At 43.6% G+C, this 26,753-nt stretch overlaps 1 long non-coding RNA gene across 1 annotated transcript in view; it reads left to right on the top strand.

Annotated features, from left to right (window-relative positions):
• LOC119799725 overlaps nucleotides 1-24,440 on the top strand; it is a 30,217-nt gene extending 5,777 nt beyond the window's left edge. The window contains exons 2-3 of the long non-coding RNA XR_005282934.1: nucleotides 22,725-22,825; nucleotides 24,176-24,440. This is a non-coding gene — a long non-coding RNA (uncharacterized LOC119799725). The remainder of the gene's footprint in view (nucleotides 1-22,724; nucleotides 22,826-24,175) is intronic.
• The last annotated feature ends 2,313 nt before the right edge of the window (nucleotides 24,441-26,753 follow it).

Genomic DNA, 26,753 nt, shown 5'->3' with positions numbered 1-26,753 from the left:
AACACAGGCATCTAGAGAGGATTAAAAGAGTGGTGGATAGAGCAAACAGCTCTTGAGGGCGGGAGCTATAGCTCAGCGGCAGAGCACTTTACCTGGATGCATACACTTTAGGTTCTTTCCCCAGTACTGCTTCCGAACCATAATGACCTGATATGAAATGAAAACAGAACAAAAGCAGCTCGAAGATGATCAGTGTGGTAGCCAGGAACTGTGGATCTGGGGGTGGGGTCATAAGGGCATAAGGAGCAATGCTCACACCACCAGACAGGCCCCACTTGTTAACCTAAAGCTGAGGGAAACATTGCCATCACTTGTTTAGACTGGGCTTATAGCTTGGATCTGCAGGGGGTTGGTAGTGTTGGTACTGCACATGAATTTCAGGCACAAAGCTTCTGGACCTTGAGGGCTGCTGAGTGGCTGAGGTGAATTCTTTTCTAGCACACCTGAGTGTATGTTCTAGAAGTTAACACTTGGAGGACGGGGGCCCGTGACATTTAGGACACTTTTGAACTATTGGAGAAGATGGTCTCAGAAGATGGTCTCAGAAGTGTGGCTTTCACTCCTCAGTTAGGTCAAAAGCCTTTCCTTGTGGGACAGACTCCATGCTGGACCACACTGCTGGATGGGCCACCCAGCCTTCCTGGCACTTAGAACATTAACAAAAAGCAGGTGAATTCTTTGCGGCCACCACGTCTGATCTTTTGTGACAGCTGCACCTTGCCATGCACTGCACACTGTAGTGCTTTGAAAGGGAGCAAAATGAGCAGGGCTGCCCATCCGCTCAGTGAGTAGCGCTAAGCATGCCACGTTTTACAGAGAGCTGTTTCAAAGGGCCAGTGTTCCTCGGCCCCACCATCCCTGCGAGAGCCCTCATTATAGCGTTTATAGAGAAGAAACACGAGTGTATAGAAAACACAAAGTGCTGGTGTGTTCTCTAAAGACTGAAGTAGACCCAGGAGTCTAACTCCTTCTGATCAGATGGCAGCACAGTCGTGCTTGCTTGAAGTTGGAAGAGGGCCTTCCTGCCAGAGAGAGAAACGACAGGAGGGCCGATGTAACACGTCCCATCTCATGCCTGCATCTCAGTACAGCCTGAAGTTCAGTGTGTGTCTCTCTTAGGAACAAGGCAAATCTTTCCTTGGTTAGATACAGTCTAATTAATAGGATTTCATGTATCCTATCTGGCTTTGAATGCACTATGTAGCCAAGGATGACTTTGAACTTCTGATTCTGCCTCTACCCCCTGAGCGTGAATATTGAAGGCACCTCCTACCACATCCAGATTATGTGGTTTGAGGGAGTGAATTCAGGGCTTCAAGGATGCTCAGTGGGCATGCTACCAACTGAGCTACACCCCCAGCTAGACTGTCAGTTCTTAGAGAAACCAGCCCTAACAGATGGTGATGACGTCAATGCTTGTCTGTGACAGAGGCTTTGAGGAAATCCATCCTTCCTACGGATTCCGTGTTTATTCTTACTGGTTGCCACACTGTTCCATACATACCCTGATGTCCTTAGCTGTAGTTACCACCAAGGTTTGAGGCCCAGATGCTATTGTAACACTCCAGCTTCACAGTTTATTTACTGTATGCCTGTTGACCAGGCTCTTTAACTCTCCTTTAGCTTTTCTCATCGGCAAAATGAGCACAATACACAGTCTGTCTCAGAGGGCTGTGGCCAGGATAGATTAAACAACCAGAGTGCTGGAAGATTCTGGAATGTAGTTCAGTTATAAGGCATTTGCCTAGCATGGTCAAGGTCCCAGGTTTGATTTTCAGCATTGTGTACGTACACACACAGAGAGAGACAGACAGATAGATAGATATAGATAGAAAGATAGATAGATAGATAGATAGAGAGAGAGAGAGAGAGAATATTTCCAGTTCATTGTAAACCATGTATTAAAGTCTGCTTTGATTAATAATGCACAATACATTCAATGCTAGATGCTCTTGGAGGTGACTCTAAATATTTTTCATTCAGGAATGATACTAGCTCTCAAGACAATTGGTGGACCCTAAACCTGAGTTAGTACTTTGTCAATGTGTGACCATGGCCAAATTATTAGCCTCTCTATTGTTCAGTTCTCTCATCTATTAAACAGAGAAATGGAGACAAGGAGTGCTAATTCCCTGATCAGATAACACACTGAGAAGAAACCAGTTGTCTCTCCCTTCCCTTTAATGGAAAACAAGGAAGGTCATGCAGACAGCTTTGCGGGGCTATTGTAGGGATTAACCCAGAGTAAACAGGGAAAGTACTTAGGACAGCACTGTGAACCCAGTACTTGCACAACACAGCAAGTGTTTTTATTCAGTGTTTACCCTGTTACATCGCTGGTGAATGACCCTTCAACAGGCTCCGTGGGTCCTGCCTCTAACATTCCTCTAGAGGAGCCCAGAGATTCCAGCTGACTGTCAGGATTTCCTCAGCCACCAGTCATTTGGCACGCCCCTCCCTGACTCTGGCCTGTTTATCCACTCTGGTTTTTTATTGACTCAGGCATAGCCTCCCTGGGCACCACTCACGCACACTAAGTTAATGGCATGCTATTTGCTGAGTGAGGCCTTCCCATCTTGCCTCAGTCTGTGAATGGTCTCTGGAGCTCCCCTGGCATCAAGAGCTCAGGTGTAATGCCATTAAGGCTCCCAGCGGACTCCTGGAGCACCTCGGGTTTGTGGTTATAACGGCTTTTAAGCAATCACAAAATGTTATTAGCCTAGGGTCTTTGCTCTGGCAGGAAGAGTTAGCATTCATTAACGAGAGCTCCTAGTCCGGGGCGTTTCGAAATCTTTGTGTGTTTTCCTCTCTGTGGTGGTTGTCAGAACCTATGAAGTCTGATTCACTTAACTCCTGAACCTCCTCAAATCCTTCCTGCAAATTGCCAGGTATGACAATGAGATGGTGGTCTTCCCTGTGTTAGTCATTGATGTGTTCACTCTTTGGAGCACTTTGGAGTGTCTACCGCATAGCAGACATGTGGGAGGGAAGCAGAGATGACAAAGAGAAGCCCACAAAGAAGAGAAAGTTGTCACAGTGGTACCCCACGGGTCTCCACCACCCACAAAAGAGTAACAAAGAAGAGTCACTAAGAGCTGGCACGGAATCCTTAGTTTTGCATACACGTGTTTTCTCTTATGCGGTTCTCAACACATGGCTGTTATCATGTCTGTTTTCTAGAAGTGGAACCGGAAGCTCTTCTAGAGGGAGCAATATACTCTAGATTTTATTTGCTGAAGTGGAAGAAGCATAATGAGGATTCAGGAAGTGTGCTCCTCAACCCAGACTCGGCTGCCTCTCCAACCCAGTCTTCCAGCCGAGCAGCAAAGTCAGTGTGAGGGATCTGAGGAGCTAGCTCCCAGGGAAAATGAGCTGCTGCCAAGTCACACTGGTTCCTTTGTCTCTGTAGTGATAGGACAGCCATACCAGATACAAAATGCCCAAGCTCTAGATACTTCTTCATTCACTCTCTGGCTAATGAGGTTTGTAATACAGCAGCCACTCTGGCAGTGCCCTGGCTACTCATGATTGACAATTCCCAGTCAAAAGTGTTCACTAAGATCCAATGTTAACAATGTTAAAATATACACATATACATATGTAAAAAGAGTTCAAATCATTACACTATAACAGGATGGCAACTTTTTCCCCAGATGCCATAGGCTATCAGATTAAAAAGCCTAATGCTTCTTTTGCAGCTGATTGTCTCTGGGATCCCATAGATTCCTCAAACATGGTAGGTTATTGCTATTGCTCTTGGTTACCTTCTAGAACTTCATGGTAAGATCTTATTGCTGAAGATACATGAGTCAGAGGATGTGGAGAAATCAAGCTTGTACTGACCTAGAAGCTTTAGCCCTACTGATAATACTGGAAGGAAGGCTCTATGCATATTTCAGGGGAGAAAAGTAATCACTAGTTTTACCCACTTTGAATCCTTGGAGCAACGATAACAACTGAGACTGATAAGACAAGCCCACCGGTGAAATCAGGACTGAGCACCTGTGCTTCTGGAAGACTCAGGATCAGAGAAGACCACGTGCCTCAGAGTTATTTTGCCCTAGAGATTGTGGAGGGCTGGGACACTTATATACCACATCATATGAGGCACGGCTTCGACATCTTTCCCCTGTCATTGTTTCTTTGGAACTTCCCAATAGGCGTGGCACAGGTAGAGTGAATTGGATGGGGGTTGAAGTTTAGACGTCCAGAACCACATTGGCAAGATCCAAAGAGACACAGGGTCTATCCAAGAGCTGTGCTCCTATTCTTGTTTTCTTTCTTTAAAATTGATTTTATTGAGCTCTAGGCATTTTTCTCTCCTCCCTTTCCTGCCTCTCCTCTCCCCTCCAACCCTCTCCCATGGTCCCCATGCTCCCAGATTACTCAGGAGATCTTGTCTTTATCTACTTCCCATGTAGATTAGATCCATGTATGTCTCTCTTAGGGTCCTCATTGGTGTCTAGGTTCTCAGGGATTGTGAATGTAAACTGGTTTTCTTTGCTTTATGTCTAAAAGCCACTTATGAGTGAGTACATATTATATTTGTCTTTCTGGGTCTGGGTTACATCACCCAATATGATGTTTTCTAGCTCCATCCATTTGCCTGCAAATTTCAAGATGTCATAATTTTTTCTCCTGTGTAATACTCCATTGTGTAAATGTACCATATTTTCCTTATCTATTCTTTGGTCAAGGGGCATTTAGGTTGTTTCCAGGTTCTGGCTATGACAAACAATGCTGCTATGAACATAGTTGAGCACATGTCCTTGTGATATGACTGAGCATCCTTTGGATATATACCCAAAAGTGGTTTTACTGGGTCTTGAGGAAGGTTGTTTCCTAATTTTCTGAGAAATCACCACACTGACATCCAAAGGGGCTTTACCAGCTTGCATTCCCACCAGCAATGCAGAAGTGTTCCCTTTACCCCACAACCTCTCCAGCATAAGTTGTCATCAGTGTTTTTGATCTTGGCCATTCTTACAGGTGTAAGATGGAATCTCAGAGTTGTTTTGATTTGCATTTCTCTGATGACTAAGTATGTTGGGCATTTCCTTAAGTGTCTTTTAGCCATTTTTGATTCTTCTCTTGAGAGTTCTCTGTTTAGGTCTGTACTCCATTTTTTAAAATTGGATTATTTGTTCTTTTGATGACAAATTTCTTGAGTTCTTTGTATATTTTGGAGATCAGACCCCTGTCTAATGTGGGGTTGGTGAAGATCTTTTCCCATTCTGTAGGCTGTTGTTTTGTCTTGTTGACTGTGTCCTTTGCTTTACAGAAGCTTTTCAGTTTCAGGAGGTCCCAATTATTAATTGGTTCTCTTAGTGTCTGTGCTACTGGGGTTATATTTAGGAAGTGGTTTTCTGTGCCAGTGCGTTCAAGTGTACTTCCCACTTTCTCTTCTATGAGATTCAGTGTGTTCAGTGTGACTGGCTTTATGTTGAGGTCTTTGATCCATTTGGACTTGAGTTTTGTGCATAGTGATAGCTATGGATCATTTTTATCCTTCTACATGTTGATGCCCAGTTATGCCAGCACCATTTGTTAAATATGCTTTGTTTTTCCCATTTGATATTTTTTGCTTCTTTGTCAAAAATCAGGTGTTTGAAGGAGTGTGGATTCACATCTGGGACTTCAGTTTGGTTTCAATGGTCCTCCTGTCTGTTTTTATGCCAATACCAGGCTGTTTTCAGTACTGTGGCTCTGTAGCAGACTTTGAAGTCAGGGATTGTGATGCCTCCAGAAGTTCTTTTATTGTACAGGATTGTTTTAGCTATCCTGAGTTTTTTGCTTTTCCATATGAAGTTAAGTACTGTTCTTTCGAGGTCTGTGAAGAATTTTGCTGGGATTTTGATGGGTGTTGCATTGAATATGTAGATTGCTTTTGGTAAGATTGCCATTTTTACCATGTTAATTCTACCTACCCAAGAGTATGGAAGATCTTTCCACTTTCTGGTGTCTTCTTCAATTTCTTTCTTCAAAGATTTAAAGTTCTTGTCATACAAGTCTTCCACTTGTTTGGTTAGAGTTACTCTGAGATATTTTATGTGGCTGTTGTGAAGGGTAATGTTTCTCTGATTTCTTTCTCAGCCCATTTATCATCTGTGTACAGGAGGGCTACTGATATTTTTGAGTAAATCTTGTATCCTACTATATTACTGAAAGTGTTTATGAGTTGTAGAAGTTTCTTGGTAGAATTTTTTGGGATTGCTTATGTAAACTATCATACTATCAGCAAATAGTGAGAGTTTGACTTCTTTTCTGATTTGTATCCCATTGATCTCCTTTTGGTGTCTTATTGCTCTAGCTAGGACCTCAAGAACTATATTGAATAGATATGGGGAGAGTGAACAACCTTGTCTTGTTCCTGATTTCAGTGGGATTGCTGTGAGTTTTTCTCCATTTAGTTTGATGCTGGCTGTTGGCTTGCTCTATATTGCCTTTATTATGTTTTGGTGTGTTCCTTGTATTCCTGCTCTCTCCAAGATCTTTATCATGAAGGAATGTTTTATTATAGCGAAAGTTTTTTCAGCATCTAATGGGTTGACCATGTGGTTTTTATTTTCCAGTTTGTTTATGTGGTGGATTACATTGACATATTTTTGTATGTTGAACCATCCCTACATCTCTGGGATGAAGCCAACTTGATCATGGTGGATGATGGTTCTGATGTGTTCTTGGATTCGATTTGCCAGTATTTTATTTAGTATTTTTGCATTAATGTTCATGAGTGAGATTGGTCTGTAATTCTCTTTCCTAGTGATACCTAGTTTGGGTATCAGGGTAATTGTAGCTTCATAAAAAGAGTTTGACAATGTTTCTTCTGTTTCTATTGTGTGGAACAATTTGAGGAGTATTGGTATTATTCTTTCAAAATCTTGTAGAATTTTGATCTGAAACCATCTGGTCTTGGGTCTTTTTTGGTTAGGAGATATTTGATGACTGTTTCTACTTCTTTTTTCTTTCTTTTTTCTTTTTTTGGTTTTTCGAGACAGGGTTTCTCTGTAGCTTTTTTTTTTAAGCCTGTCCTGGAACTAGCTCTTGTAGACCAGGCTGTAGAAGGAACGGCGGGCTGCGTCCCACCACCCGGCCGCCGGCTAGCTTTACACCCGAAATAATTACACGGAAACTGTATTCTTTTAAAATACTGCCTGGCCCATTATCTGTAGCCTCTTATTGGTTAATTCTCACATCTTCCTTTAACCCATATTTAGTAATCCGTGTAGCACCACGAGGTGTGGCTTACCAGGAGAGATCTTAACCTGTGTCCATCTCAGAGAGGAGAATCATGGAGACTACCTGAAGCATCTCCCCAACTCTACTTCCTTGTTCCCACAATTCTGTTCTGTCTACTCCACCTACCTAACTTTCTGTCTCTTAAAGGGCCAAGGCAGTTTTCTTTATTAATTAACCAATGAAAGTAACATAGACAGATAACTCTCCTCTATCACCAGGCTGGCCTCGAACTCACAGAGATCCGCCTGCCTCTGCCTCCCGAGTGCTGGGATTAAAGGCGTGCGCCACCACCGCCCGGCCTGTTTCTACTTCTTTAGCAGTTATAGGTCTATCTAATTTGCTTATCTGGTCTTGATTTAATTTTGGTAAGTGATATTTATCTAGAAAGTTGTCCATTTCCTTTAAGTTTTCCAATTTTGTGGAGTACAGGTTTTTAAAATATGACCTGATGATTCTCTGGATTTCCTCCGTGTTGTGCTCCTGTTCTTATACTCAGCCTAGAGAACGAAGGCTTCTAGAAAGCTTAGTGGCTTGTCTTGGGTCACTTAGTGGGGGTTGTGGATTGACCTATATCCTCTCCTCCCTATAATTTATACTTTGAAGACTTCAAAATGTCTTTGGATCCTCTTTGGAAATTGGATCGTTGTAGTTATAATTAGCTAAGATGAGGCTATGTAGGCTAGTTTGAACCCAGCGTGGCTGTTGTCCCTATGAAAAGAGAAGATTTTGTTCCCTAACACACTGAGAATGCCATGTGGAGATGGAGCTAGAGGCCATGTGGAAAGATCTATGTGAAGAGACCCAGAAGCAGGGCAGCAGACCCCTAGAAGCTAGCGGAGAGGCATGGACCAGAGGCTTCACCACAGCCTTCAGAAGGAGCCAGCCCTTCAGGTCCTTTGACCATGGGCTTCCTGTCTCTGTGACTGTGGGGCTGTATACTTTTGCTGTTGGAGACACCTAGTTTACAGACTTTATTTCAGAGGCCTTAGTAACCTAGTTCATATGGCATCATTCAATGCCTATAGATTCCAGCTCCAAACCAGATGAACAGTGTGAGGGAGTGGGAGGAGCTGGATGCTGGCAAGAACAGTCAGGATGTCATGATCGGGCTCCTTTCCTCTTTGCTATCTCCTCCCACTCCCTCAGCATTCCTACCACCACGGTGCATTCAGCATGTTCTGTGAACAGTGCAGTGGGCCTACCTCTTCACACCCATTTTTCTCCTTCATCCCACACAGCGTGACTGGAAGGGACAATTGGTATTTGTTGTAGAGAAAAGGACACAGCATAGGTGTGAACTCAGGCTGCCTGACTCACGCTGGTTCTCCAGGCTGACGCATATCCTCTGTCCTCCTGAGAGACTCCTTTCTAGAGCTCTTGTTGACAAGTCAAGATGTTGCAGGGGAGGCCTGAGGCCCTTCTAGAAGCTAAGAAAGGGCCTTGAAGAAGAAGCACTGTGAGCAACAGAATGTTGTGCGTCATCAGAAGCCAGAGCTCTACATTAATTATTCAAATAGAATCTTTGATTGAAGGCACCGAGGTGTGTCCTTTCCCCATCTTTGTAAAGTGACATTGAGAGGCCTCTCCCTGCTCCTGTCCCTCTCCTGAGATGCTTGCAGTGTTGCCTGAGAGTAAGCACAAGGGCGTCATTCCTCTGGGCTGCCCTTGTCCCCGCTCCACCCTCCCCACTCCTCATCAATACTGCAAAGAATCTGGTTCTACTGCTTTGTCAATCTTCACAGTCAGAAAAATGTTCCACCACGTGTCTTTGTTCTTTCTCCGAGGCAGCTGTGGAGTTATAATTTACTGGCACATAGAGAGAGGTGAATTTTCTTTTTTTCATTCCAATCCCATTTCTCCTCTCCTTTGGGATTCGTGGGAAAACCTGATTAAAATGTCAGCCAGAAGAATGGCTGGTGATTCTTTAAAAGGACTGATTAAGCCAGGATGACCCGATGTACCAACAGGAGAGCAAACCCTGGGGATCTGAGTTTGTAACTTCCCTGTTGTGGAAGCGTATCAGAAAAAGTAAGTAAGTAAGAAGCAGCTTGGATGGAGAGTAGAGATGCTCTTTAAATGTCTTTGATTAAAAAATGGCAACGACCAGTGGCATTTGAGTGGTTTCTTTCTGCAGCTCTCCACTAAGTCTTTGTTTTAGGATCCCTAATATCCAAACCCTTCAAGGTACACAGGATTGCTATGCTACCCACAAGCGGTGTATGAGTCTGTTTTCTCTTGCCAACAACACAATATTCAAGGCTTGGCCAGCTATAAAGGAAGGAGGTTTAGTTAGACTCATGATTCTGGAGGAACAAGGTCAAACATCTGACTTCTGCCTTTCTACTGACAAAGTCTCAGGGCTATGCAGGGCATCACAGCCCTAAGGCCATGCAGGGCATCACAGCAGGGAGGGAGGGAGAATTTGGGAGACTGAGACTCAAAAACTTGGGGACACACTCAAGTCACATCCAAACCACAGCCTGAGGCCTGTCTTAGGCCAGGCCTCTCTCCTGGGTCTGCAGGTAACACCCAGGTGAATCTAAGGTCTCTGATATAAGAAGCCTGGCAATCAGCTCCAACAGATTGTCCTGGATTCCTCTGGCTGGGGATTTGAATACCTGTGTTTCTTGCTTGTCTAGGACTGGGTCTTTTTCTTCTAATCTGGACCCACTTCCAAAATTTCTTCTTGATTGTTGCCTTCTGGAAATTTCTCTTTGAAGAAAAAAGCTATTGCTCACAGATCCCCCAAAGAATCTTGTTTCTCTGTGTTTTCTGAGAATTGTTTTTGAAGTGTTGAGTGGTGTGGGAGACAGACATCAGGGTGGGACCAAAAATCTGGGCCTGTTGGACTCCCACGGAGGTTATGTGGGGTGCCCTCTGCATTCTGTGGCTGGGGCACAGGAGGAGGGGAGACAGCTCCCCAGACAGCCTGGCTATCCCCACTTACTTGGGCCAGGCTTGCATGGGCACTGAGTCTGCCTCTGGTTTTTCTCCCTCCCTGCTTCTTACATCCTCTCTTCTTTGTGTCATTCAAGATTTCTTGCAAGTTAAACACATGACCTTTTCTTTTAATACCACATACACTATGTTTTTACGGCATCAAGCAACCTATTTTGCTACCCTTTGTTTTGCTCCTGCCTCCCCAGATCGCTGACACTGACTGCCTTGAGAGACAGAAGAGAACATTATTACTGTGCTGGCTTTCTATGATGAGGCATAGATTCTGGAGGATGGAGAGCAGTTTCACTACTGGGAACAAAGCACATGCGGGGATCTTGAAAGAGGAGACCTCGGAGGAACAGTGGCCTCAGAGAGCCACTGTGGAGCCCAGTGTTAGGGGATTCCTTAAAGTCTTCCCTCCCCACTTTGTCCCAATGTCCCCACGCCAGCAGGGCCCCTGCTATGCACAGTTGCCTCTTTTGTGCCTACCTGCTACTTTCCAGAAACAGACCAGCCTGGCAATCTGGCGACAGGGAGTGACCCCTTGTTTAGAAAGAGAGTGAATTCTATGAAAGCCCTAGGAGGGACCTCTCTTCCTTTTGAGTAGAAGGGTCATTATTGAATGTCCCTACTTTCTGCGCTCAGGAGGGCCAGAGACAGGGTCATCTTTGCAGACCTCTTGCTGCCACAGCCAAGAGTCCCATTCTCAGCTCTGTACCTCACTGCAGCCCGCCCTTAAGGAGTGTAAACACATCTTCCCGGTCCTGGGCTCCAGCAATTTTCTCATTACTGTAAGAAACAAAACCAAACAAAATTCCCCCAAACCCTTCGTCAGCGTTTTCTTCCCTGGCACCTCTAATTGCCTTGGCCCTAGGACATTGATCCTTCCACACAGGCATGGTAGGCTTCTTACCACATAGAAATCAAGAGACTCTCCAGAAGTCACAGCTATCGGTCCGTCTCTTCCTCTTTAGAATCAATTTGCCCATGTTTTTGTTTTAAAATCTATCCCAGAGGGAAGAGTTGAACTAATTATAAGCAGACTTTTTAATGAAAAAAAAAAGAAAAAGAAAAAAGAAAAACAAGAAACACACAAGAGCAAAGGGCAAGAATTTAAATTACATGAGATGATGAATTCTTTCCAGATGATACAGTTATTTGATAGCATGAGCTTGTCCTGAAATTTCTCATTTGCAATTATATATGGGTTGCTTTTTTTTTTTTTTATAAAAAAAAAACTGGTTTTGTATTCAGGAGATAATGTTCCAAATAGACAGTGAGGTTTTAAAGGACTTACTTTGGAAATAAAAATCAAGTGAAAGTATTTTCCCCAAACCCAAGCTAACAGCGCCCCAGTTCAGCATGCCTGTGAGACTGGCCCTGCCATCCTGGTTTCTTTGCTGGCTTTCATGGACCTAGGTCCTAGAGTTTCAGCATTTTGGTTAGCTTCCTTGTAGTGAGTCTCAGAACTCTGTCAGGGTTGGTGGGAGGCCAGCCTAATATCTTGTCTAGTCAATTATCCAGTACTTACTTGTCAGTATCTCTACTACAAAGGTTAGCCTGCCTCTGCTTGGATGTTTAAGGCTCACAGAGCTTACTACCCCCTCAAAAATGTCATGTCATCTGTAGACAGCTCTGTAGAAAGCCTTTTACACCGAATATAAGGAAATTCAAATATTAGTTGTATGTGTGTGTATGTGGTAAATGTTGTGTGTGTGTGTGTGTGTGTAGTACGTGTGTTTATGTACTCAGGGAGGTTTGTGTATTATGCTCATGTGTTTGCAGGTTCATTGGCATATATGTGGAAACCAGAGGATCATTCTTAGTTGGGGGAGGCTGCTTGTTTGTTCCCTGCTGCCCAGAATCAAAATAATCACACAGAAACTATATTATTTGCAATATGGTTTGGCCAATAGCTTAAGCGTATTTCTAGCTGCTCTTATATCCTAATCTAACCCATCTCCATTAATCTGTGCATCACCACGAGGACGTGGCCTACTGGCAAAGTTTTGGCGGGCTCTGGTGGAGGCATCTGTCTCATCTGGCAGCTACCTGGCTTCTCTGATTCTGCCTTTTCTCTCTCTACATCCCTGTTTGGATTTCCAGCTTGGCTTTACTCCACTAAGCCATTGGCTGAAAGCAGCTTTATTCATTAATTAATAAAAGCAACACATATACAGAAGGACTTCCCACACAATTATTTTGGGAGCTGTCTGTTTTGTTTTAAAGACAGGCGCTCTCTCATTAGAACCTGGTGATCACCCATAAGGCTGGGCTGGCTGGCTAGCAAGCCTTAGGGATTCTCTTGTCTCTTCCTCCACAGTGCTGGGATCCTAAGGATGTCACCATGCTCAGCATTTTATGTAGTTGGTGGGACCCAATTGAGTTCCTCATGCTTGTACGGCAAGTGCTTTAATGACTGAATTATTTCCCAGCTCCTCAAACACCTTTGTTGAGCATTTATATTTTTTTGGTTGTTGTTTATTTAAGATAAGTCTTTTTTCTTTGTAGCCCTGGTTGTTCTGGAGGTCACTGTGTAGACCAGGCTAATGTACACTATGTTTCTATTTTGTTTGGGTTCTGGAGAGACAGCAGTAAGTGTGAGAGACAGAAATCCTTGTGATCTTGAAGCATGCTTCCAACAGAAGAGAGAATGAGGACAGAGGCAAGTAAAATGAGAATAGAAGGGATTGGGCAGAAAGAAAGGGGATGACAGGAATATACACTCGGAACTTCAGCTGGTGTGATGAGGAAGCCCTCGTGGGCAGACAGTTTTCTCGTGGAGGATCTGACAGAAGAGCATTCCACCAACAGATATAATAAATGCAAATTCTCCAAGTCAGCAGCAGCCTCAGAGTGCTAGAGGGGCAGGGAAGGGGCTGTTGTGTGCAGTGTGTGTGTGTGTGTGTGCGCGCGCGCGCATGTGCACGCGCAGGGGGTCAGGGGCAAGGGTGGGGGGTTGGACATGCAATTATACAATGGAATGGGAGCAGGACACGTGGAAACACATTGCATGGCATGTCCTCTGAGAAAGATGAGGCAGCCCTGGCGTGTGCTAAGCTGGCAACACTGAAAAGATCTGCTGTGCAAATACACTCCACAGGAAGACAAAGGGACTCGCAAAGTGCTTTTAGGAGACTTCTGGAGGCGCAGCCAGAGCTGGTGTGTGGGTGGGAGAGGCAAGGGTGTGCCTTCGCTCTAAAGGTGCTCTTTAGGTTTCTCCGGGAAGTTGTGCTGTTACTCTCTAGGGCTTGTGTACCGCATGAGGTCCTGAATCCCAAACAAGATGAGTGCCTCTTCCCTCCCACGCCCCACCTTTCCTCTTCAACCGGCAATCATTCTAACACAGGAGGCGTATTTTTCCATTTTATGAGTTTTTCTGAAACAGGTCTATTTTGTCATAGATTTCTTTAAACAAATGGTCTGCTTCAGACCACATTCTGCTCCTTCACGTATTTAAAAAATGTGTGCATGTGGCTGAATGTATAGTTACCCGCTGCGCCTCACAATCTGACTTTTATCAGGGAGGCCACTGAGCTGGGCAAGAAGCAGGCTAGCATGCATCTGCTTGAATGCCTCTCTTCTGGCCACTCCTTCCAGACTGTCCCCAAGTGGGATGGCTCCCACCCTCTTGCTGACCACTTCCTTCTGCTCTCCCTTGCCCTTCACCCCATGATGGAGGCTTCCCATTGGCTAATAAAGAAACTGCCTGGCCCATTTGATTGGCCAGCCCTTAGGTGGGCGGAGTAGACAGAACAGGAAGAAGGAAGTGAGGTAGATGGCTCAGTCAGATGCTACGCCTCTCCTCTCTGAGGCAGACCACCGTGCCTCTCCTCAGAGAGATGCCAGATGCGATGAAGCTCCAGCCCAAGATGGACGTACGCTAGAATCTACCTGGTAAGGCACCACTTTGTGGTGTTACACAGATTATTAGATATGGGTTAGTCAAGATGTGAGTAAAAGGCTGAAAATAATGGGCCAGGCAGTATTTAAAAGAATACAGTTTGTGTGTTGTTATTTCGAGGTATAAGCTAGCCGGTGGCCGGGAGCTGGGCAGGATGAAAAGCAGGCCTGCCCGCAGCTCCACACTACAGAATGGCGCCCAACGTGGATAACTGAATCCACAGAAAGCTTGAGAAAGCTGTCTGGCTCTGTTTGCAAGAGGCAAGCAAACACTCTCATCTGAGAGAGACTTCCTGACTCAGCTTTAGCTGCAAAACCCTGGAGCTCTTTTAAGAGGTCCTGCCACGAAACACTTAAATGGTGTTGATGAAGAGCTGAACGCATGCTTTTCGGTTTTTAGCCATAGCAGGAAAAAAGCTGGGCCATTTAAAATGCTGGCATTCTGGTCCGTACTGCCAGGGCAAACTCTGACTCTTTCAGGCAGGCGGTCCGACTACGTACAGAGCATTTGAATGTGGTCTTTGAGAAGAATGCTGCAGCTTGCTTGCTGGCAGGGACCTTGAACCGACACAGAGTTGTGTGATGAACATGGCTACAGCTGGTACCTCTGCCATGAGGCTAGAAAGCTAAGGAATGGGCTGTATCTAGCTGTCAAACTCACAGCTTTAGTCCTACCGATATTGTTTGGTAAATTAAAGACTCATGTAGTCAGAAAAAGAGATATACAGTAAAAGAAAGATTCAAAGTTGAAGAAAACGTCAAAATGGTTTACAATGTGTTGAAAATATATGTAGACTAAAGTTAAAGTTCTTAAAAGTAAAAATAGAAAGAGTAGTTTGTTGTGGTGGTACACACCTTTAATCCCAACACGTGGGAGGCAGAGGTGGATTGACCTCTGTGACTTCAAGGTGTGGTAGCACACACCTTTAATCCAAATGCCTGGGAGGCAGAGACAGACAGATCTCTGTGAGTTCAAGGTGTGGTAGCGTACACCTTTAATCCCAGCACTTGGGAAGCAGAGACAGTTCTGAGAGTTCAAGGACAACCTGGTCTACAGAGTTATTCCAGGACAGAGATATACAGAGAATGTGTCTCAAAAAGTAAAAGTAAAAATAAATGAAATAGAGGTAAAAATAAAGCCACATAAAGATGGAAAATATATGGAGAATCTTGATACTGTATGTTATTATGCTCTCTTTGAATTGTTTGAATGCTGAGGAAGAAGCAACAGCTGCTAAAAGATATTTGTTTATAAATGCTGCTGAACTAATCCACCATAGACATTTTGAAAATACCTTGACTTCAGAATTTGGATCTAAGGATATGATACTTTGGAAAAGAGATTCTCCTTTTGTTTTCACAGAGGATGAGACACTGTGGATTGCTTCTATCCCAATGTGGTATGATAGACCACGCCCTCCTGAAAGGTTGTTGTGAACACCTTCAGAAAATTACTTCACCCAACTGATGACTGAGATGAACCTGGCACACAGGTTACACCATGAAAGATCTGATTAACAGCATCCCCATTCAGCAGGAAGCAGTTTGGAGAGAAATAACTGCGCCCATGTTCCCAAATATTGTTTATAAATGTTCTTTTACATTTAAAGGGGGATATGATATAGATATGAATAATTTGCATTGGTATATATTTTGCTTTATTGATAGACATTTAAGGTGAATTTTGTTATATGTATATGTATTTTTGATACTGATTAAGGTATTGTGATTGTGTAGTTCATTTTAAAAATGTAATGTATAATTAAGAAATATAGGTTGTTAATGGATAATCATCGATAATAGTAAAGCTTATAGTCATGTTAGTTAGATTTTCTAGATATATAGAGATATATTTCAGTTAGATAGACATTCTTCATATCTTTCAAAGACTACAGAATATTCCACTTAAATGTCTTAATAACTTAGGACTTTTCATGACAATGAGACACATCTGCTCCTGGCAGCACAAGCTACTTCAAGAGGAAGATGGGCATCTAAGAGGCTACTTATGGAGTTTGATAGCCATTGGGCAAGAAACTGCTCTTGCTTGGACTCTTGCATAAACTGGACACAGAGAGGACTGCTGAACTTGCCTAAATGTGAGATGATTCTTTGGGGTTCCTGACTCATGAAAGAGTCTGCGAGACATTCTGCAGGACACAGCAGATACTGACTGAACTGCCTTTGAAATTTCCTGCTTCATGGAAATGTCTCTGGATACTATGGGCCTGAAGGCTGAAGATGGATGCCCCAAAAGTACAAAAGAACTTTGGGTGACTGTTCAGGCAGCGAGATGTCTCTATCATTTCTAGAGTTCGGAAATTGCATATTTCTTATTTACTTAGGTAATATTGTGTCCTTCTGGAGTCTTTGATGGAGCTGAAGAAGAATAGATAGTTATAGTTGTTTTCCTTTGTTATGATAAAAGATAAAGTAGATATAAATATTGTAACTGTAATTTTTGCATGATAACTGTTTTGTTATATGTAATTTTACTATGTTAAAGTTAAAGCCTTTCTTTTTTGTTTAAACAGAAAAAGGGGAAATGATGGAGGCTTCCCATTGGCTAATAAAGAAACTGCCTGGCCCATTTGATTGGCCAGCCCTTAGGTGGGCGGAGTAGACAGAACAGGAAGAAGGAAGTGAGGTAGATGGCTCAGTCAGATGCTACGCCTCTCCTCTCTGAGGCAGACCACCGTGCCTCTCCTCAGAGAGATGCCAGATGCGATGAAGCTCCAGCCCAAGATGGACGTACGCTAGAATCTACCTGGTAAGGCACCACTTTGTGGTGTTACACAGATTATTAGATATGGGTTAGTCAAGATGTGAGTAAAAGGCTGAAAATAATGGGCCAGGCAGTATTTAAAAGAATACAGTTTGTGTGTTGTTATTTCGAGGTATAAGCTAGCCGGTGGCCGGGAGCTGGGCAGGATGAAAAGCAGGCCTGCCCGCAGCTCCACACTACAACCCCAATTCTGCACACAGTTTGGGTTTCTGAGAGCAGCAATCTTGTTCTTCTTCATGTCTGGGTAGTAGGGTCAGTAGCTAAGTGGGTGCAGGGCCTCAGGTACAGAAGAAAGGACAGGACAAGACAGAGTGAGACCCTGGACCCCAAATTTGTGTTAGGCTCCATTCACATGCTTTCTTGACAGCAGGGAGAACGCCACTTGTGGATGAGATAAATTTAGGTTTGTCTTTTAGTTTTCTTTCCTTTCAGCTGTGTGACTTTGGGCAAGTCAGTCATCCCCTCGGAACTGCGTTTTCTCCATCCATAAAATGGGGATAATCTCATTACTGATTTTGGTTCGACTGAGTGTAAACCTTTGGCTTAGAGGCCCACAGAAACTGAGCCCCTCTGAATTAAATCAATATTTAAATTCTTCCTGCCTGTTCCTGGAAGATCCAGAGGGACTCTGTAAACTAAAGAGCCATTTGCTTCTGTCTGTGACCCTTACATCCTATGCCTCACGACCCTGGCATCGACCCTTCAATTGCGCACATACTTGGACACGCACGCTGGGCGCTGTGGAGTGATGCTTGTAGCACCTACATTTTCATTGGTTTCTCTAACATATATTTTGCCCATCTTCATGTGGCGCCTAACATCCCTGCCATGGGGATAATTATCCGAGTTGAGGTATCATAGACCTATTCCAAATGAGAAATTTTTCACTTAGAGACACTAAACATTAGCTATTAGGGACACCACTACTTTACCCTAATTAATTTCTTAGATCTGTGATAGAAATTAGAACTAGGAAATGGGCATATTCTATCAAGGAAGGCGAAACAAGAAAGGGCTGTGAATGTTCTAGAACAAGAAGGTATTAGAATATTTTCACACAAAGTGTGATCTGGAAACGTGTGTGTGTGTGTGTGTGTGTGTGTGTGTGTGTGCGCACGCGCGCGCCGATTTCTGTTCTGTTTTCGGCACTGCTGCAGCCCATGGAGCTGCATAACATTGGTGTGTAGGAAGTGGGATGCTACTGACCAGGGGGTCTTTGGGAGACAGCGAGGAGACCCCCGAGCTTGTCACAACAACATGAACATTGTTCTTGGGAAATGGGTAGGAAGGTTAAGGTCAGTTATACTACTTGAAGTGCTGTTTAAGGGCAGGACTTAAGTTTTAAATATTATCACTTTTAATATATTTATTTTGGGGGCTTACTTCAGTACATTGGCTGGGGCATGCCACACTGCTGCAGTGGGAGAACAGAGTCAAATCTAAACGAGTTCAGATCCATGCTTCTCCCCGATAACCTGGGGGATCTTGGGTAAATAACTTTTCTCTTCCTTCATTTGTAGAAATCTGAATGTTAGAAGGTGGTAGTATATACGTGTTATTATAGCAATTAGGTGTGACATCATATCCAAAAAACAGAGTTCTAAGAGAAAAACAGGGATGTTTAAATAAATGGATCCAGCAATACTTCCCATGCCTTGTCTCACATGTTCCTCTCAACACGGATGTGAGGTGGCACGCTCATAGGTAGGTTTTGCGAGCTGAGCATCACACTACACACCTGTGATCACAGAACTTAGGGAAGAGAGAGAGAGAGAGAGAGGTGAGGGGGTGAGGAGTTTAAGGCCATCCTTAGTTATATAGCCTGGGTGACTTGGGATGCTGTTTTAAAAGAGTAAGACAAAGCTAAAGACAGGAAGCAAGCAAGCAAACAAAAGAAACCAAGCAATGTACCAAATAAACACCCACCCTCCCAAGCCCAATCAAAACAGCCCAAAGCTTAACAACAGTTAAATGTTTTGTCTAAAGCTGGAGCTGGAGTCAGGATGACTCACAGTTCAAAAGAACTGCGTGAAAGTAGCCCCCACAATTTTCCTCAAGGCTTTTCTGTTCTCTCTGGTACTAATGAGTTAGCTGCGTAGGCAGCGACTTGATAAAGGGAAAACGAACGGAATCATTAAGCTTCCTTTATCGTCTCCTCTTAACAACCACAAAGCTGACTGGGGGAAACTGCACCAAAGACTTCGATATGGAAAAAAGAGAAAAAAAGGAAAACATCAAGATTCCTCCACAAAGCTCCGCAAAGGTCAATGGGATTAATATACCCCTTGAACATGGTTATTTAGCTGAAATAAGGGAACAACATGGGGGAAACGTTAGCGACTCCTTGTAGAATAGAAGCCTAATGTATTTGCCCTTTTCTCTTCTTTTGTCGTGAACGTGTGGTTGCATGAGGCAAGCTGGTTCATGGAACCACCCTGAAGAGATATTCTGGAAATCAGCCGATTGTCTCCAAATGTGATTTCACATTCTCAGATTCATCAACATCATCTATTCAAGGTGCCTTGAGAAGAATGAGTTTATAATGGATGGGTGAAATTGATGAATTAGAAGCAGAGAGAAAAGTGTGTGCTCTTGGGGACACCTGCAGCTGCCTTCCATGTTCTGTGTAATTTAAACAAACTACTTCTAACTTACTTTATAGGTCAAACTTAATTTTTAACCTCCTCTGAAATGAAAATTAGCCTTGAGACAAATTCGTAGAATTTCCTAAGTAGAAATTAGAGCTCTAGCAAACACTAATAAGTGCCTCCAGAAAAAAAAATTGCATATGTGGTTAAAATGTTTGGACAGCACTGGGGTTGGCAGAACGTCTTACTTTTCAGGAGCTCTACTGTGTTGGTGTCGACTGTGGGCCACCTGGAACACGGCAGACACTGAGAAATTATTTGATTCTATAAGTGTCCTCCACCTGGACACTTCCTAATCTGATGGAGAGGGCATTCTCTGGAGCATATTTTCAGAAACAGTGATCTCCTGTAACACTGTTATTTGCTTGTATCCCGCCTCTTAGCTCTGTATCTGCCTGTGAAGTGTGAATGCAAAGGGATCTAGACTGTGATTGTATGAGCATGGAAAGACCACACGGAGATGAGCGGATCTAAACTGTCATTGTATGATCATGGAAAGCCCACATGGAGAGGAGCTCTGTCTTTCCCAGTGGGGCTCGTGACGGCATGCGCAGTCTTGGCGATGGTGGCGGTATTCACAACCATTTCAGAGTTTCTCTTGGATATTGCTTCATTCAGGTTGCCAGACAGCCACATGGCATAGCCAGCCAGGGACTGCAGAGTGACAACTGAGTAAGAGCAGTAGATGTGGGCACCTGAGAAACTTTGGTTTCCATTTGATCCTCACAGCAACGAGTTTTGAAACTCTTACATCCCAGTCTCTTCATGTGAGTTTGGTCATTAGAACAGCTACTTTTCTGGGCCGGGTGTGGTGTTTGTGCCTGTAATCTCAGCACTGGGGAGGCTGAGATAGAAGGGTTATAAGTTTGAAGCCAGCCTGGTCTAGTAAAGAGTGAGGCCCTGTCTCAGTCCCTGCCTTGACCCCAAATAGCTGTCTCCTAGTTACTGTTTGCATTAGTTTATGTATGTAAATATGCTTTATAAAACTGAGGTTGACTGTGCAGTTCCTATAAATTACCTTGCTTTGGGGAAATCATTTTATTCTCTTTCCCTTCAGAGAGGGAATAGACTATAATTTGGATTTAAATATCTTCCAAAGACTCACATGTTTAGGGTTTGATCCTTAGCCTTGGTGCTATTGGAGGTGGTAGAAACTTTGAGATGTGGGGCTCAGGGGAAGTCTTTGGATTATTGGAGTCATGGCTTTGAGGAGGATTACCGCATAATAAACATGACCCTAACATCTCCTGAATAAAGCCACACGCTTCCTATCTCAGTTCCTGTGAGTCAGGAGTCTGCACTTGGCTTCATTAGGTTCTCTTTAGCTCTGGGTCTCATTGGAATGCTTAGAGCTCTTACAGTTATCAGGAACATTGCTCAGACCTTTATCGGGATGGCTTTTCTCAAGCATGGCCTGTGAGTTACAGGCTACCGTTGGCTCCTTGCTAGTCAGCCTTCCCAGGGTGACTGCTTGCTCCCTCAAACAAGGACAAGAGCCGAGCAGAAAGATGGTTGATTCTGTGACTTGGTCATGTCCATGTAATCCTTTTTCTGAAAAAGATCTCTTAGATAATGAGAGGGCATGAGGAATGCCTTAGTTCCTGCTCTGTGTGCTTTTACCTGTCAAGAAGCAGGCCACCTTAAAAAGTTCATGGATTTGACAGGGTTTGCTCCTGAAACCAATCATAAATGAAGATATATATATATATATATATATATATACACACACACACATATACATATATATATATATATATATATATATATTAGGATAAGCAGATCCACTTTGTGGGAATAATATATGCTTCAACCAGCATTTACATCTCTTTACACTGACACTGAAGATAGTTGCACAATTTCATCATCGAATTTCATCTATTCCAAAATGGGGAGAGTTTTTTGCATGGCCTCTCATTCTCTACAGATGTCTGGAAAGATAAGCCCGCCGTCACTTGACTCTCCTTGACTTTGTGGAGTCAGGCTTCTGGATTGAGCACACAACAGAAGGGCTTTCACTTCTCTTTGACTGTGTAGGTCTATGGGAGCTTGTGTTAAGAAGTTCCAATGGCTTTTATTAAAATCAAGTACAATAGTCAGCATTTGGTATTGAACTTCATAAAATGGGAGGAGTGAGGTACAGTGCTAAGTCATGCTCACCCGCCTGGCAGTCACCTTTAGGAGAGAGAGTGCCGCACGTCTCAAGGCATCACCAAGAGATTCAACTTAGTAAATAAATTCCCTGAAGCATAAGGTCGTCGTGACTTTGGAGTTTAGGGATGCTGTATTAATCAGCAAATGATAGGGTATAGAAATCTCTTCATTTACCCCGCAGAACATACGCTTTCGGTTGTACTTTAACTAGAGGATAGGAGAGCAGACCCAGCCACATGAAAAATGGAACTGAGCTGAAAGGGTCTTGCTTAGTTTCTACTCCACAGAAATTGCAGTGAGTCCGTAATAAATACATTTTGATGCTGAGATGGCTCCCCGGAAGGAAAGCCTCTGTGAGGAGTTTTCAGAACTCCGCTTCCTTCCCCAGGATTTGCGGTCACGTTATTGATTCATTACTTTCGGTTCATTTGAAGTATTATTCATCTATGACTTTGGCTTATGGTTTGAGTTCTACTGAGAATAAAATCAGCAAAACACTGCTTTTTTCTTCTTGAACTCCAGTTTTTTTTTTTTTTTTTCCTAAGGATATCTGCGACAGCACTAACAGAACCTGGAGAGTTTTTGTTATGAAAAAGGCTGGGTTTGTGTGTGTTGGAATCTGATCCACTCATCATGGGGTGTTTGGGTTACCATAGGTAGAAGGTGTAGGCTGTTTAAGCAAATGTGTAAGTGGATCTGAGATTTCTTATAAATATTACTGTTTGGAGAGATTGATATTTTAGGCTTATACTTTAAAAGATGTCACATTTCTAGAGTAAACCAACCGAAGACCTCCCAAAGAGAAAAACTTTAACGTTACCTATAATGGCAGATTGATCAACACAAGAGCTAGTTCACCGTCATCTTAAATTTTCGGTCTTATGATGTCCCTTACTTGATATGTGACCTTGAGGAGTTCACTTAACCCCAGACTCAAGCATTATAGAAAGTGCTTTCTGAGATTTCCAATCCCGTAACTCCTAAGGAGAAAGAAAGGTGGCAACCTTTTTACAAACAAAGTGTCAAATTTCTAACCTCTGATCTCCTGGTATTTTCAGGGGATATTTGAGGTCACTTTGTGTTGACTCCTGTGAGCTGGGATGACAGAGGAAGTGCAGGAATGAGATGAAGATGAATAGCAAGTCCCCAAGGGTCAGAGGTAATGTGTTATTGATAAATTTCGCTATCTTTATTGAGTATCTTTAAGTACAGGGAGCACTGCCCGGTATTAAAAGAGGTGTAGAGAGGATTAAGATACAGTCTCTGTCTCAGGAAGGCTCATAGGATACAAGGAAAGTAAGAATTGATGAAAAAATCCTGAGAAATAACTACAGGCAAGGTATGAGTGATTATTACCACTGGAAAGGTTAAAATAGGTGTTATTAGAATTTCCTCAGGATGATTATATGAGTTTAGAGAGGAAGGTTCCGAAAAAGCCTTCATTAAAAGATGACACTTGACTTGAACTTTAACGGATAGAGAGGTGTTTGCTTGATAAAAATGGAGGGAACATAGTTTGGGGTAAACAAAAGCAGAAACACTATGCTTAGAGATAAGAAAATGTAGCCATTTGAAGTAAATTTGAACTAGGCAATGGGGGCTGGCAAGATGAGTCAGTTGGTAAGGTGTTTGTGATACTCAAATGAGGATCTGAGATTGGACTTCCAGGATCCGGGGAACTAACCTGGGCATGGTGGGGCCTGCCTATGATCATAGAGTGCTCTCCCCTCACATAAAGTTGAGAACGATTGAGCAAGACGTCCCAACATTGACGTCTAGCCTTCACACGTGCATTATATGGACAGACAGATGGCGCGCGCAGACGCACACACTGGTGGGGGTGGGGCAGGCAATGAGCTTATGGCTTAACAGCAACACAGTTTTGGCTGTCCCAATAGGTTACGCGACTAGGCATTTGGCTTACACAGCATGCTGGCCCTATGACACAAGCTTGTTTCCTTCATAAGCCAATATGATGCATTTGAAGGAGACAAGAGTCACTGCAACCTGTCTGGTCTTCTGCACAGACCCAGTGTGGTTGCAAGGCCCTTCTCTCTGTGGTACAATGCTTTCAAATTGCATTCGGAAATGTTGAATATCTTCACCACGTCATGGCGGCAAGCGCTGATCAGCACTCATATCGGCAGCACTGAAAAACCGTTCTGGCGTCTATGTGCATAAGACCACTCTCTGTTTAGCATACACCCTGAACATGAAAATGCCCTAGTACTCAAATCAGAGGAAATGGGACCATTTCCAACCCAGACTAAATAAGAGGAGGGCATCACCTATTTTATTATCCGGGTGCTTATTTCTTTTGCGACCCCTTCGGACTTAACTGTCCATTAAAAATCTTTTCTGGAGTTTTTTTTTTTTCCCCAAAACTTTGTTTTGTTCTCATTTTCATTACAGAATTCTCTGCCAGCTGCCTGCCTTATCAGAGCCCGCATAAAGGCATGTGCGGAATAAGCGGCTCTTATGCAATTTCCCTTGTCCTTGTCAATTGCAGGCATAACTCTCATGAATTATTTAGATTCATACAGTCCTGGAGTGAGCCCTGGAGTGCTTCAAGTATTCACAAGGAAGGCTCTCGAAGCTTGCCTCAAGGAATCACACTTGGCGTGGCAGGAGAGGGAAGTGAAGTGTGCTGGCAGCAGCGTGAGCCTGAGATAAAGATTGGGCCACAGTCCTCAGATGAGGTTCTCTGTACGTCTGTGCTTGTGGGGACATTGCCATCATTTGTGCCCAGTGGTATCTAACTTCAAAATGATTTTTTTTTTAAGGTAAGGAAGAGGGAGATTTGGGAGCAAAAATCCAACCACATGTAGCAACGGTATCACCATCCTTAACAGAAAGCACGTTAGGGGTGCTTCTGTGTCAAGGACTACATAATCTTGAGGGGGCCAGAATCCCACAAAATGGCTATTGTTTTCATTTTTTTCAGATGAAACTGGGACACATGAATATTAAGTTGTCGATCCAAGCACATGGGGGAGGGTGACAAGCAGAAGTTTCCTCGCACGGGCAGAACACACCGCTTTGCCGAGACAGTAGGAATGTGGAGCCCAGAGTGGATTTCATGGGGAGCTCATGTATGGCAGATGCTGTAGAATCCAAACCAGATCTCATCTATGAAATAAAACATCTAAGAACCTCTTGCCCTCTTATCTGTGGCGGACATGAAGAGCAAAGCCACCCAGAGAGGTGGGGAGATGCTTCTCTCTGGTGTGTCTACCAAGTGGTTACAGGCAGGTCATGAGAACAGCTGATGGTTGGAATGATGAAGAAACTGTCAAGTTCAGAATCACTAAATTACTGGAGACCGGTAAAAGTGCTGCCGTGTTAGGCAACAGTTAGGAGAGGGTGGTGTTGATGGCCTCTCTTGGACAGCCTGCGCACAGACATAGCCGAAGAGGACATTCAGCAGACTTGAGAGGCGAGGGAGAGGGCAGGGGGTGAGCGAGGAAAATAGAAGGGTGAATAATGACTAAACTTAATTTGGAATATGCGAACTGTCTGACCACACACATGAAACATAGTCCCTATATCCTTTAATCGTATGCTAAGGGACCTAGAGAGCATAGGTCTCAACTCTAGCACTGGTGACTTTAGGGCCAGGTGACTGAGGATCTGTTCACGGTCCACATTTAGCATTGTCTCTGGCTCGGCACAGACACTTTACCTCCCCTCCCCTATCTGTGAAAATTAAAATGTCTCTGTCTTGTGGACAAATGTTCTGAGTGACAGCATCATTTCCATTTGAGGACCCAGGATTTAGATCACTCTGTTCCCCTGTGACTACATCATTCTGTTGTCTGTCTGTCACAGGGTCAAGCATTTCCACTTTCAACACATAATAATGTCAAAACATTTAATGACATTCCTATTTTTGATGCACACGAACACCGCATTCCTACATAAGGAGCTAGACACATGTTCACAACGGCCATTAAGAACGAAGGGAAGACAACAAAGCCCAGCACCTGAGGAGACGCACTCTCCCCCTTCTTAGTTGGGTAAGGTCACCAGCGAGAATGCGGATTTACCAGGTGAGGTGAATGCAGATTTCGTTGAATATTTACTAGAGAGAAAGGTTTCAATAATAAATCCCATGATGATCTCCATGGCATTTTGATAAGCAAGAATCAACAGTAGTATATTAAGATCTCTCAGGGGTTTCCAAGGTCAATGGTGCTAACGAGTCCACAGCAAGACCTTTACAGAAAGGAAGCACACACTCTGGATTTAGCATCCCCTTGCCCGTCCCTTCCCCTGTTCTTGGCTCTGCTTCTTCCACCCTTCATCCAGTGCATGCTGGGAAATGCAAAGTACTTTAGCCTAAACAAAACATAGTGGAGGAAAGAGAAGAAACTGGGAAAATAATAATAATCACGTCCCTGAGCTCGCGGACTCTTGGTTCTCTGAATGCTCTCTGTCAGGATGCCCTCCACACAGGGCTGTCAAGCACCGGCAGGGAGGAGGGCTGTAGCTGAAACACAGAAGCACTCAGAGAGAGGAAATGCCTTTGTATCCAAGGAACAAACAGTGGTTACCCTCTCAGCATTTAATAGCCTCGGCAAGGTGAAGGTTACCAGAGAAAGCCGAGAAAAATAATGTAGGTTTTGCCTCCAAAACCTCAATTATCAAGGCTGTTTGGCTTACAGACAAAAGAGCTAATTATTTTCTGAGAACTGTTTTCTTATTTTCTTGGTCCTTCACCATCTTTCAAACCCATTTTTTTTTTAAAAAAAATTGTTCTTTTCCGTATTGGACATGCACACACTCGCGTGTCCTCCTTGCCCTCAAGTGCACACACACACACAGAGTGAAATCTCTGTGACCACATTTCCCGCCCCGGAACCCAGGCAGTTTCAGAGGGCACAGCTTTCCCAGCTGCTCTCTGCTTGAGGGGAACTCCACCTGTCAAAGGCCTCTGTCTGTATAATGCTCATTTCTGATCTCACAAAAGACCAAGAATTGGAATGTGCCTTTCAAAAACACCTTTTATAAAAAGCCTGTTGTAAGATCAATTTTCCACCATGATTGGAGTGTTACATACCTACCTTAGAAAAACTGGAATTTAAATA

This window comes from Arvicola amphibius, chromosome 1 (genome assembly GCF_903992535.2).
Source record: "Arvicola amphibius chromosome 1, mArvAmp1.2, whole genome shotgun sequence".
In the NCBI taxonomy this organism is placed as follows: Eukaryota; Metazoa; Chordata; class Mammalia; order Rodentia; family Cricetidae; genus Arvicola; species Arvicola amphibius.
Note: the sequence above shows the minus strand (reverse complement) of the source record. Positions and strands in the feature narration are given on the sequence as shown.